The sequence below is a fragment of the Phascolarctos cinereus genome, unplaced genomic scaffold (genome assembly GCF_003287225.1).
Source record: "Phascolarctos cinereus isolate Bilbo 61053 unplaced genomic scaffold, phaCin_HiC Scaffold_9;HRSCAF=440, whole genome shotgun sequence".
In the NCBI taxonomy this organism is placed as follows: Eukaryota; Metazoa; Chordata; class Mammalia; order Diprotodontia; family Phascolarctidae; genus Phascolarctos; species Phascolarctos cinereus.
The window spans coordinates 125,016,466-125,031,571 of record NW_027556402.1 but is presented as its reverse complement, the minus strand read 5'-3'; the positions used below and the strand labels follow the sequence as shown (position 1 = coordinate 125,031,571).

Here is a 15,106-nt window from a genome sequence, read left to right as displayed (position 1 = left end):
GAGAAAGAGACAGGAGAAAGCATGTGCCAAACAAGTCAACACTTCTCCTCAGACCCTTAGGGAGGGAGACAGTTTGGAAACTGAAGGCAAAAACTCCAGAAATTGCATTATCTTCTCCAGATCAGCAACCTTGTTTGAGTACCTCCCTCTACTAACAAAAATATATTACCATCCTAATGACTATGGGACCTTTCTATCCGACATAGTAAAAACCTTCATAGAATGTTATCTCTCACTATTTTATTGATAGCTTCTTGAGATAAGGGATTTTCCTGCTTTTCTCTTTGTATTTTCAGCACTTAATACAATGTTTTGCAACTAGTAAGTGATTTTTTCATTGACTCGTGGGTTTCTATCATTAATCTTAGTTAAACAATACCTTATATCTTTCCTACATCCCCAGAATAATTCACAGGAGTGGTGATTTCAAGTTTAATGTCCTTTCATTGATAGTTGAAAATTACCTATTTATTGAAAAAGAGAATAAAGTTATTATGATCACCATTTAACATATGAGAAAAATAAATATCAAGAATGAAATAACTTGCCAATGGTGACAAAATTGTTAAAGGTTTGACCCAGGACTCATATCTTCCTTTCTGGATTACAGGTCTAATACTCTTTTACTACCTCACAATATCCACATATGTCACTTATAAAATCAGGATGATAATATTTGTGTGATGTTACTTTGCATAGTTGATATAAATGGGGTAAATACAACATACAAATCCTGTACAACATAGGAGACAAATCACTATCTAGCCTCTGCTTGAAGACCCCCAGTGAAGGGGCAATATGTGAAAGTATAATTTTATTTTTGCTCAACTGCATGACAATTTTCCCACGTATAAAATATGTGAGAAATATGCATGCAGTATCTAACTTTACAGAGTTTTTATACAAAAGGTGTTTTTGAAACTAATAAATAAATATTATTTATTATTATGTACACCAGACAGAAAATACCTTAATAAGTAATAAGATTACTTAGAGTGCTCAATTTTGGACAAATCTAGTTGGAGAGATCAATAAATTATTAGATGAACAGAACTGAATCCAGTTTGTAGTGCGATAGGTAGATTTGAAACTTGTTGAGCTTTCATTAATGTTTTGATATCATTTTTGAAAGTTTGCTATAGAATAACCCAGAAACCTTCCCTGGGCTATTTTCTCTGTGAATATATACATCTGTGTATTTATGTACATATATACACACATATCTATGTAAATGAATACACACACACACACACACACACACACACACACACACACGCATATATATATATACGTCTATACATACTCACAACTTTATGTTTATCCCTACTAAAATTCTTCTAATTAGACAATGAAATGTTCTGACCTGGTAAGCTTACCCTGGATCTGACTTGGTTATCCAATATGTTACCTATGTCTTCTGGCATTTAAATATTTGGAGATTTGACAAGCATCATAATTAAATGAGTTAAATGTAAAATAAGCTAAATGAACTAAAATGAGGTAAATGTAAAATACTGTTCTAAATATATTGGGATTTTGATTATGCTAATATTACCCAAAGGTGCTATATATCTTTAAATTTTTTCACTGTTTATATATATCAAAGCCCTAAAAACTTCCTTAAATTCAATTTGTCCATCAGTATTTGGAATTTGGAGAAAAAGCATCTAAGTGCTTATCAGTTGGGAACGGCTGAACAAATTGTTACACATGCATCTAATAAAATGTTTCTATGTCATAAGAAATTACAAATATAAGAAATTCAAAAAAAATATAGGAAAACTTTAATTCAGAGAAAAAAGAGCAAAACAACATATATAATATATAATGATATATTATATAATATATAAATACTACAATAATATAAGGGAAATAACAAGGAAAGGTATATGCACTCAGATTAAAAAAACAATCAATTTTGATCCTAGAAAACTAATGAGGAAAGACACTTTCCTTCCTTCGGTAGGCACAGGCTGACCAATTTAGAACAGATGGAGTCATTAAAGTCCTGTAGCTCAATTTACTTTATAGGAATAGATGGCATAAAGGATAGAGTACTGGTCTTCAGATCCATGAAATTTGAGCTCTCTTTCTTCTTTCTTACTTATTAGCTGTTTGAGCCTTGTCAAGTTACTTCATCTCTTTCAGAGTCAATCCTTTCATCTCAAAAAGGGGGTAATAATAGCACATACCACCTCACAGGGCTCTTGTAAGGATTGGATTATATACTCTAAAATGCTTTATAAAACAAAGCATTATATAAAGGTGAGTTATTGTTTTGTTATTGACAAGCAAATTGTTGCTCCTAGAGATTAAGTGACTTGCCCAAGCCTACATGTAGTAAAATGGCAGAACAGACATCTTCCCCAAGTCCATCATTCTTTCCATTATTCCAAGCTTCCCTTGTAGAGTGATGAGGAATTACAAATATGGAATATGAGATATCCTGTTTCTCTTCTTTGTTATAAGGGAAAATTCAAAGAAGTGAAGGGTATACCAGGAAATGGCTATGATTATTATTTTTTAAAGAGTGTCTATTATTTTTTTAATGTGATAAGGGCATAGTCCCTGGGCACAATCCACCCAGGCCACCAACCACATCATTATTAAGATCAAAGCAGATATACAGAGCTAAGGGTTTTCCCTCAGAAGAAGACAGCAGTGATATTTGCCCCAGAATATTTTTCTAAGCAGATAAATATTTTCTTGAAATCTGCAGCTTTGCAATCCAATACAGTTCAGAATTGCTACATTAACTATTGTTTGGGATAATGAGTTGACACACACACACAGTTCGGCACAGTATAATCACAGATGAACAGCTTCAGCAGTATTACAAAGACTTTGAAACATCCATGGGAAAATAATAAAAGACTTGAAACTAGGATCCAACAGGCCCTTTGCAGTTAACCTTTAAAAAATGCCATCTGAAGCAATTGAAAAGAACCAATACAGTCGTTTAAGAAAAAGGTGTCATTATGAAAAGCTCTTCTGAAACATCTCCCTGATTGAACTCCTGGTGTGCAGTGAGTGTATGTACCCATAGCTTGTAGAGGATGGAAGGCATTGGCTTTTGAGAAAACAAAAGAATAGGCTTTTTTTTTTTATCTTAATGATGAACAGAAAATGGCAGCTAGACCCAGACTATATTATCTCACCATTTTTTGATGTGAATTTTCTTTCAGACCATTTAGTATGTAATGGTCTTACCTACCTGACAATGCTGATTAAGATCCTGCAGTTTCAGGCTGCTGAAAGCTCCTTCCTATTCATTCCCCTTTTTTATAAGGACAATTGTGAAGCAATGGATGTAGAAGTCATGACTTTTTCCCCTTGGCATTGGGATAGGATTAAGCAATAGCCTTAATAAGAATTGCTGGCACCTGGACCAAATTCAGGTTGAGTGAAGATGGGTTTGAATCATTCCATGTATGGTTGTGGTTAACTGGGAAAAATGTCATAGAAATCAAAGAATCAATTAATTTTAAAGATGAAAGGTACTTCCACAGCCATCTAGTTAAGAACATTCCTTTAGAAATTATCATAATCATTTACCAAATGACCATCAATCCCTTGCTTGAAAACTGTTGAGGGGAAACTCACTACCTCCTGGAACAACCTATTCTACTTCTGAACAGCTCTAATTCTTAAGCAATATTTTTTTCTTCCCCAGATAGCAGGCCTGAATGTACATAATGTCGTAATCCAAGGGTCTGTGCTTAACCCTGTACAGTTTAACATATTTTACCAATACTTTGATAAAGACATAGATGATATTCTCATCACACACACAGATGACAAAATAAGCTGGGTAAGATAGTTAACATATTGGATCATAGAGTCAGGGTCTCAGACTACAACATTGGGATGAATCTAATATAGTGAAATTCAATAGGGATAAATATAAAGACTTGCCCTTAGACACACAAAATAATTTTACATATATAATGTGGAAGAAACCTATTTATTCTAGTTGTTCTGAAAAATAGGTATTTTAGTGGATTGCATGATCAATATGAATCAGCAATATGATATAACAGTAAAAACAAACAAGCAAAAAAGGTGATATGATCTTGGGTTGCATTAGGAGGGTCATGACTTACAGTAATCAGAAGTGATAGTCCAATTTACTCCGTCCTCATCATAACTCATTTTCAGTATGTGTTCAGTTCTGGCCACCATTGTTTAAGGAGGACACTGACTAAATGAGGAATGTTCAGAGCAGAGTTAACAAGATGATGAAAAAAAATTGGGTCCATGACATTAAAAGATTAGATAAAAGCAATGGCCATGTTTAGCCTCAGAAGTGATGCGCTAGTGGACTTCAAGATTTTAAAGGGTTACCACATGGAGGAGGGATTAGATACTTTTGGTCTGTTTAACCCCAGAAAAAGGAGGAATGGATGGAAGCTGCAAAGAAGCAACTTTAGTCTCATTGTTAGGAAACAAAACAAAACAAAATAAACTTTTTTTCCTTTTTTTCAATTGTTCATTTATTAGTATTTATTTCTTTTTAAATTTTGAATTCAAAATTCTCTTCCTTGCTCTATTCCAAACCTCCCCCTTCCACTGAGAAGGCAAGCAAAATGATATCAATTATGCACATTAAATCATGCAAACCATATTTCCATATTAGCCATATCACAAAAAGAAAGACAAAGAGAGAAAACAATACTTCGATTTACACTCATAGTTTATCATTCTCTTTCTGGAGATGGACAGCACTTTTTCATAATGTCTTTTGGAACTGACTTGGATTATTGTATTTGTCAATGTGTCCAATCTTTCATAGCTGAAACAACATTGCTGTTATTGTGTACAATGATTTTCTGGTTATTCTCATTTCACTTTGCATCATTTCATATTTGTCCTGCCTTTTGGTCCCCCTGAAACTAAATCGTTCATCATTTCTTATTGCACAATAATACTCTGTCACAATCATATGCCACAACTTGTTCAGCCATTCCTTAATTGATGAACATTCTCTCAATCTTCAATTCTTTGCCAGCACAAAAGTAGCTGTATAAATAGTTTTGTACATTTAGGTCCTTTTCCTTTTCTTTAACCTCTTTGGGGTATAGACCTAGTAGTGGTATTGCTGGGTAAAAGGGTATATATAGTTTTATAGCTTTGGGGGTATAGTTCCAAATTGTTCTGCAAAATGATTGGACCAGTTTACAACCACACCAAAATTTTCTTAGTCTATCTATTTTCCCTTATCCCTCTCAGCATTTCTCATTTGTTATAGGTGTGAGGTAGTACCTCAGAGTTGTTTTAATTTGCATTTCTCCAATCAATAGTGATTTAGAGCATTTTTCATATGATTATACATAGCTTTGGTCTTTTTATGAAAACTGCCTGTTCAATTTCTATTTCACACTCTGGTTCTAGAATATTGGGCTACTACTCCTTGATAATATCTTGAAATATGATGTCTAAGCTCTTTTTCATTGTGATTTTTGGGTAGTCCAATAATTCTTAAATCATCTCTCCTCAATCTGTTTTCTGGATTATTTTTTTTCCAATGAGGTATTTCACATTTTCTTCTATTTATTTTATTTTATTTTATTTTTTACTTTTTTATTGTTTCTTTATGTCTCATGGTACTATTAGGTTCCACTTGCTCATTTCTAATTTTTAAAGAATTATTTTCTTCAGTGAGGTTTTGTATCTCTTTTTCCATTTGGCCAATTCTGCTTTTAAAGGAGCTCTTTTCTTCAGTGAGTTTTTGTGCCTTTGTTTTTTAAGATGTTATTTTATTCAACATTTTTTGTGCCTCTTTAAACAAGCTATTAATTCTCTTTTCAAAATTTCCTTGCATCACTCTCATTTCCTTTCCCAATTTTTCCTTTGCTACTCTTATCTCTTTCTTTAACTCTTCTAGGCCAAAAATCCTTGTCGGACTTTGGTCCAATTAGAATTTTTATTTAAGGCTTTGCTTGTAGATGTTTTCATATTATTTTCTTCTTTTGAGTTTATGTCTTTGTGTTCCCTGCCATCATAGCAGTTTTTTATGGTCAACTTCTTTTTGTTGTTGTTTGTTAATTCCCCCCCCCCCCCCATTCTACCTCTTGACTTTGAACTTTATGATGAAATTCAGTTTTTCTCACTTGGGGGTGGGGAAGCATGGTCCCAAGCTTAGGGCTTTTTTATGCTGCTATATTCAGAGTTAATTCTGAGAATCTGCAAGGTTTTGGTGCTTCCAAGGTGGTGTGATCTAGGGATAGTGGTCACTGCTTTCTTGGTGTGTACCTGGGGATAAGAAAACTTGTGAGAAAGCTATTACAGGTGACTTTTTATGGCACTTTTTATGAGTGCAGTTGGTGATGATTGGAATAAGAACTCCCAAAACTGCTATGTGGCTTCTACTTTCACAGCCACTTCCTGTTCCATGGTTCCTGTTGCTGATCCACTTTAGCCCAACTTCCACTCTAGTATTACAGACCTCTCTTACTGACTTCCTAAATTGTCTTAAGCTGGAAAAAATATCTCACTGTGACCTTTTGTTGGCACTGTCACTCCAAAATTTGATTTGTGGAGTTATTTTAAAATTGTTTGGAGAGGAAGATTGAGAGAGTTCAGCTGGGTGGCTGCCTCTAATCTGCCATTTTACCCCCCCCCAAAAAAAAAACCAAACACTTAAGAGTTAAAGCCTTACTAAAAGGGAATGGCCTGCTTCAAGAGGTAGTATATTCTCCCTCTCCGGAGATTTTCCTACAGAGGTTACATGATCCACTTATCGGGTATATTCTAATGGGAATTATCTTTTCTTTTCTTTTCTTTTCTTTTTTTTCTCTTCTTTTCTTCTTTGGGGGGGGTGGATGAACTACATAGCCACTGAAGTCATTTTAACCTTTCAAATTTTGTTATTATGTTATTCATATTGGATATAAGAAATAGCACTGGCATTCCAAGTTCTCAGACTCCAAGTGGAGACTTCTTCCCCTTTTACCATGTTCCCACCCAATAATTAGAACAACCAAGTCGAACTAACCTCCTGATTTCCCAGGGACAGTGAGGTACTGGCAAAGAAATGACAAAGATTTTGATGTGAATGATAAGCCTACATTTCAGTGGTTAATGATCAGAATGGGCCCGAAGCGCAGGGAAGGGGAGTCCCTGAGGTTTCCTGCTTCAACAATGCTTGAACAGAACCCGCTGCTGGATTCCTGGGCAGAGTCGCCCTTAGCCACCTCTCCTCCTTCACTTTCACTAATCAACAATTCTTCCGTCCTCCCATTGCAGCAGCAGCCTCCTGCCTCAGCCACAGCTTCTGCTCAGCGGCCTCCTCTTCCTCCTCTTCGCCTCGTCCACTATCTGTTGCATGATGACCTCATCCCCCTCTCAGGTGCGACAGAACTACCACCAGGACTCGGAGGCAGCCATCAATCGACAGATCAACCTGGAGCTCTACGCCTCCTACGTCTACCTGTTCATGTCTTACTACTTCGACCAAGATGGTGTGGCATTGAAGAACTTTGCCAGGTATTTCCTATACCAATCCCAGGAGGAGAAAAAGCATGCTGAAAAGCTGATGAAACTCCAAAACCAGCAAGGCAGCCGGGTGTTCCTGCAAAACATCAAGAAACAAGACAGATGACTCGGAGAGTGGGCTGAATGCAGTGGAGTGTGCTCTGCACTTGGGAAAAAAATGTCAATCAATCTTTACTGGAATTGCACAAGCTGGCAACTGGCAAGAACGACCCCCATTTATGTGATTTTTGTCGAAAACCACTATCTAGACGAACAGGTAAAGTCCATCAAACAACTGGGTGATCATGTAACCAACCTGCGCAAATTGGGGGCCCTTGATTCTGGCATGGCGGAATATCTTTTTGAAAGGCATACTCTTGGAGGTAGTGACAAGAAAAGCTAAGCCACACCTGCCTTCCCCCACACTTGGGAACTGTGGGAGTGACTTCTATGGTCTTTAAGTGCATGCATATTTTGGTTAGCTGAACTTTTCACAATCTGTACCAAAAAACTATTACCATTTGCATCCCAATTTAGTTAGTACTGATGAAAACAAACAAAAAATCAGAGTGGGCAGGAATTATTCATGTGTTACCATATTCTTGTGGAAGGATTTTTTTTCTCTTTTTTTCCCCCTTTCCTATATAATTTTAAGAAATTCCTTCGAAATTTTAGACCATCTTTTGCTTGGATCACAGGTGCCTTGTAGCATTGGAATGCTCTAAGGGAAAACCAATATCTGAAGAATAAGCCCCCCAAATTAAAACACCAACCCTTTGCAAATACATTCGAATTTGTAATAGAAAGACTTTTTTTTGAATGCTACTTCCAAAATATTCTTGAAATAGTCAAAGAAAACATGTTATGTCCTCCTTCCCCTCACTATAATCCCTGTATTACTGGTATGAAGAACAAGCCCTAGTTTTTGGTTATCTGTGCCCCAGCACCATTGTCATTGTTTAATTCTACTGAAATGTCTCTATACCTAAAGGTACAGCCTTATCAGTTGAAACGCTAATGCTTTATAAGAAGTGAAAAGAACGCAGAAAGGTTTCCTAGCAACTACTGTGAATCCTAAAGTAAGTCAGTTAAAACTCTGTAGGATGTGCAATGGGTGTAAATGAGGGAGCTAAGCTGATCCACAGATTTACAGATGGCCACTATAAAGTATAATAAAACTTGTAATGGGAGGTGAATTGCTTGAGAAGAAAATCACATCAGCATCTTGACAGCTTTATCATTATTTAAATGATCCAGCTTAAATTCTACTATGCTGTTAGTGAGGCTGAGTGTCAGAACTGAAGGGATGGTTGTGCAAAATCAAAGTTAATAGTGATGCTTCTTGTCACCACTTTGGTTATAAGTTTTAAGGAATTTTATCACAGTTCAACAAAGTACAACCTGCCAATGTTCAGAAAGAACCAGAAGAGAGAAATGTGGATATCATTACCTGATGAATATATTCTGTCTGGGTAATGTGCAGGCTGCTCTATGAGAGCAAAATTTACTTAGGAGACATTTTAATTGGGTTAACTATTTGCTAACCTGTAAATGGCCTTCAGTGTTTTCTTTTTTTAAATCTCTGTGAAACTTTGTTTTCCAAGACTCATTTAAAAAAAAAAAACTAACATACAACAAACACCCCCAAAGGTTTACATTCTTCGAAAGCTATGTTTTCTTGTTTTATTGGGTATTTTTATATGTAAGGAAGTGCTAGAGGAATAGATACAGTGTGGCATATCATATTGGACATGGAGTGAAGAGTACCTGTATTCAAATATGGCCTTTGATACTAGATATATGATCCTCAGCAAGTTACTATTTCTCTGTATGTCTAAGACATGTCTCTAGATTCTGTGTACTGCATTGATAGAAGGAACATTTCACGGTCATGAAATCATAGGTTCTTCAAGTAAGTGGTAGTAAATTATAAAATAAAGTATTTCCATTTAGAATAATAATAATTTCCCTGACAATCAAATGGAAGTCAGCTCCCTGGGCAATAACTGAAGATTAAGACCTCAAGTCAAAAGCATTTCCCTGTCTGAGAGTATTGCTATCTTGTTGAAATATTTCCCAACTTTCTGGAAAGACTGCTGAAAAATGATTTAGATTGGAATCACATTGTTTCTACTTTTCATTTTGCAACTACTACTGTTTGTATCTAGGATTCAATATACTAGATGTTTGTATCAAGGATTAAATAATAGAACCCAAGAGAGAATTGACTTCTGTAAGAAGTGAAGTCAGCTTCCAGGGATAAGCAATGAGGTCTCTGAACAAAATACAATTAAATGGAAATAAACTTTTAAAAAGCTTTCTTCTCTATGCCATCCATGTTGTGCAGCTCTATCATAATAACTAAGGCCAAGGGCATGTAAGTTAGGAATAAAAGTGGGAAGGGGAAGGAGAATAGACAGGGACCACATTGCTTATAACGTCTTTGATATATGATCAGCCTTTTTTTTCCTTCTTACTCTAGCTCAAATTAAGACTTTTAAGATTTAAGAAACTTTTCTTTAAAGGTTAATTTATGACTTTTGTCTTTATATCACTGCTATTTTTGGATATTTTTTACCCTACCCTTAGACAATAAGCCTTCCTTTCTAACAAAGAAAAATAGTTATGGAAAGCCAGCTAACACAGGTACAATATTTGACAGTGAATACAACAATCTTTACCTGTAGTTTTCCACAAGAGTAGAGACGTATATTTTTATATCTCTTATCCAGGGCCAAGGTTATACAATTCAGTGGTATAACATTTAACTTTTAGTGTTCATTTCACCTAAATAATTTTTAAAACCCTCAAATTTTGTGATTATGGACACAATTGAAATTCAAGCAAAGGTCAAATCTGTTATATTGTACTTTACACAAAATACAAAGGCATTAATATTTGTCTATCACTCTCTACTTAACTTTCTGACATGAAATGGGTGGTCTAGACTTTGAGTCTTTTAAAATTATTCTTTGTGCCCAGTTTTGTAGTCTTCCAAGTATCCACAATGTTCTTGAAGCATGGTGCCCACAAAGTCACATTTTCATTTTAGAGGCAAAAAGGATAACAACTGAAACCTCTGGAGAAATTTGAGATCTACTTCAATAACTTGGCTATTGTCAGGTTCAGTACTGAACTTAGAAACTATGAATATATAGCCACGAATGTTTTGCTAATCTCTTAGCTACACATTCATAATTTTAAATTTGGAAAGACTTATTAAGTCTTTTCTTTAATTCTGGCAGATGAAGTCATGCTCAGTCACACCTGTGGCAGCCTGATTGTTAATAGTGAACAGAAACAGAAATTTGCTGGAAGAAAAACACCTGCTTTCAGTTTGCAGCAACAGGCAAATGACATAAAACCTATATTTTATGAGGAATGGTGTGATTTCTCCCCCCAATCCAAACGAAAATACCAATGCTTTATTGTTACTCAGATGGAAATTCCCAACATTATGTTATCTTAAACCAAGAAGTACATGTTTTATACACTGCTTTATTTATTTTAGCCATATTTTGACTAGGTTTGGTTTCTATCCATTAAATTACCTTTCCTTTGGGATAAAAAGGTTTCTTGGAAACCAATATGGTTGATGGAGTAACCCATGTGTTTTAGTAAAACTAATAATACTCTCAAATGTTTGAATAAACCCTATTCCAATACTTTACTGTGATATAAATTTGACCCTAGGTTCTCAAAGACTCTGCCAATGAAATATAAATATTGGTACACCCTCCCAAGCTACCATGTGATTAGATACAGGCCTAGTGATTAATTGTGCATCTTTTGCCTGAAGACCAGTCTGGTTAAGGTTAGAAAAATTCAGCACTAGATTAGTCATAGAAAGATAAATTTTGCAGCCAGAGCAACTCTCAAAGATAATTTCTTAATTCCTGGGGAGTTCTAATATCAATCAATCCACAAAAAAGATGTCAGGCATTATGATAAATGTCAAAAAGAGGTGAAAACATCATGTCCTCAATGAACTTATATTCTGATGTGTGAGATACTGTGTATTTATATCTATTCAAGATAGGCTCCAAAGGGGTGAAATCAAATGTCCAAGAACAAATGAATGGACATGATACTAGAGATCCTGAATCATATCAATCTTGACATTTTCATGATGAACAAAACTATGAAAAAGAAACAAGTTGCAACTAAATGTAAAGGCTGCTTAGACATCTCTCTTGGATAGACATATAAAGGAATAGGTGGAATGGTCTTATCAAGTACTCTAAAATAACAAGACATTTGGTCATCTCATAGATTGGTAGATTAAGAGCAGGAAGGGAACTCAGGGGCCACCCAGGTCAATCTCTCCGTTTCACAGATGTGAAAACTAAGGCTTGGGGTGGATAACTAGCATGCCCAAAGTTACACAGATAGGAAGTATCCGAGGTGGAATTTAAACCCACATCCTTTGACATAAAAGTGTACTAAAATAGACAATGACAATGGAAGAAAACTCTTTTTCACTACTCTTCACTGTTCCAAAAAGACTACCATTAAAACAATTGGAGTTCATAAATCCAGATTTGTTGTTGAGGATGAAATAGTATGATAAATATAACAACACATATCATATAATGCTTTAAAGTTTGTAAGGGGATTTACATATATTAGCTCATTTGTTCCTTCAAATATACATATATGTGTAGGTATGCTTGTATATATGTGTGTGTGTGTGTGTGTGTGTGTGTATATCCATAAATACATAGACATGTATACATATACACACATATATTTATGTATGTGTGTGAGAAATATCTGGTTACAAAAGCAAGAGTGAGAATGGCAAGGAATATATTGGAAAATGTGAATCAGAAATGAAGAATGAGAAAGATCAAAGACATGGAATTTACACAGAATGCTCCTCAAAACTATAGGTCATAAGTATTTTATCCATCTTTTTCATGCCTAGATATCATAAGTACTTTAACCAAGAGGAGAATGGCTATGAGTTAGATATGGCAAGTGCCAACCAGCACAAAAATTAAATTAAAAATATTTTATCAGATTTAAAGTACTCGTGTTTGATGTGCAATTCATGAATTTTCTGTTTATATACAAAGACACTATTGATTTGTTAAAACAAATATTTAGTTTAATGCAAAGCTAGAAAAAAAAGATTTAAAATAGGGGAAAAAAGGATAGGATGTCAGTACTGACCCTTTCAAACAAGTTGTTGATAATGAAAAATAGTATACAGGTGGAAGAAAGAATGTGAACACCAACCATCAATTTCAGGTGGAAGTCTACAGCAGGCAGAAGTCTCTAAATCAGGTGCCATACAAAGGAGTCCAAAAGATCCTAAAAAATGCACCTAAGTCATTTCAGCATTTAACCAAATTGCCAAGGGTAGAGAGACGGCAGCCAATGATAACCCCTAGTTTTAAATATAAGCTCATTTGCAAAATATCATGGCTATGGGTTATGAGTGATTGATTATGAAAGTTATTGCCTAATAAAGCATAAAGAAGCAGTAAAGGGCAAATCCAGTTTATAGCAAATTTGGTGAGAGACTCAACTAAGCAAAGTCATCCCAAGAGCATTTAAGAATCAAATTAGCACATAAAAAGAACAATTTTAAAATGATTGCAAAAATGTTTAGAATAACTTTTTTTTAAAAATCCATCAAGGAAAGAACAGGAGAACCACCATACTTGGCATCTAACATCATAGTTTCAGATGTTATTAAAAAGGAGATGAAAATGACACTAAGGTAGATAAAGATAAAGGAAGCAGCTGAATTAGATAAATTAAACATATTGAAGACCTTATAAACATGTCAAAAAGGAGTTCAGGGGAAGAACTACTCACCCATAAACCTAATTTCCCATCTAGATGATATTTTATGGGAATCATCAACATATACATGAAGGATATCCTTGCTGAGGATAATAGCAGGGAAGAGGCAGGGTTTTGCAAACGCTATTCCATCACAAATTACATCATCACAATGACACAATGGACTGAAATATTAAAGAATACACAATTTCTCTGTTCTTATTTGTTGATTACAAACTAAACCAAACATTAAAGATATGACATAAAAGCTTCTCCTCCAATGAGGTGGTTATCCTTCATATATCAAAATTATTCAACATTTCTTGAAAGATATAACAATAATGTATTATGATAAGCTTGTGTTTATACCAGGAATGAAAGGTGGGCTCAACATGATGACAAGTATAAATATAATAGATCATGTTGATAATATGATTACTTTTAAATGACTATGTCAACAGATGCTGAAAAGAATCTTGACTAAATCCAACACCTATAGCAGTAGGACAAGAGAGAGAAACAAAAAGAATAAGTACAGGCAAAAGAGAAAGCAAAACTGTTGTTTTTGTAGATTACATGATAATTTACTTAGAAACAAACTGAAGAACCAATCCAAAAATTGATTTAAAAAATACATTCAGCAATGTAGCAGGATATAAAATAAATTCACACAAATCATTAATATTCCCCACTAAGGAATCTCCCTTTATCAGTGCAGAATAACAAAATCATTAGCAAGACTTTATTACATCTTTGTTATATGCCAGACATTATTCTAAGTGACATTATTCTTCATATATATATATATATGTGTGTGTGTGTGTGTGAATAAAGGCAAAAACAAAGACCCTGTCCTCATGGGGTTGCAATGCTGAGGAAGGCTTCTGGCCTAATTGTAACTGCCACCTGGGTTGAGAGAAGGATGGGTTTGCAAAAACAATGTGAGAGCTCAGATTGTGTATAAGGTTAAATGATTAATTTATTTCTTTGGTTTTTATGTTAAAAAATCAGAACCACTCTAGTCTTTTCAGTAAGAGGTGTATCATGATTCCTCAAAATCCTCCAAAGGGAATGGAGACTACCTTCAGTAGTAAAAGGCTGTGATAGCAGGGAATAAGCTCTAGTAGGTTTTACCTCGCTGGAAAGGGACATTTGAGTTTGACCCTAACAGAGAATCATGGTTTTGTTATCTGAGGCCCAGAAAAGGCAAGGTTTGAGAGACAATAAATGAGTATGGCCTTTGTTGTGGTTGTTACTTTGCTTGCTTTTTTTGACCTTAGAAAATCACAACAAGTATTTACTAAGTTAAAATCTAACATTGATGCAGAGAAATTTAATGCAGGTGAGACTAATATTTTTGAATAGTGAAATAAATGACAAAAATCAAAAGATGTTTTACTAAGATGGATGTGATAGAGGAGATCAAAGGAGAGGTTTGAGGCAGTAACGCCTACCAGAAGGCTGCTATATTAGGGACACAGAATAGAATAGAATTCTAATTGAATTGGAATTGAAAGGGACTTCAGAAGTTATTAAGTTCAACTGCAACATTTTACAGATAAGGTAACTGAGGAGATCAGGTTACTTGACCAAGGAAACACATGTAGTAGGCAGAAGAGGAAGAATTTGATCACAGTTTCCCGGACTGCAGTGCCAATGTCGTGGCCCATACTTTTAGTCCAGGTTTGAAGTTAAGCTCCCAAACTAAGGTGGTGATAGTAAAAATGAACATATGAGAGATTGAGAGGACGCTCCACTTACAATACCAAGCGTATCAGCACACCAAGACTTAATTTCTGAAAAGTTGTGTTCTGTTTGTTGTACAAATATAAGCCTCATC

At 35.0% G+C, this 15,106-nt stretch overlaps 1 pseudogene; it reads left to right on the top strand.

The window, feature by feature from the left end:
* The first annotated feature begins 7,324 nt into the window (after positions 1-7,324).
* On the top strand, positions 7,325-7,876 carry LOC110201138 (ferritin heavy chain pseudogene; annotated as a pseudogene).
* Positions 7,877-15,106: the final 7,230 nt, after the last annotated feature.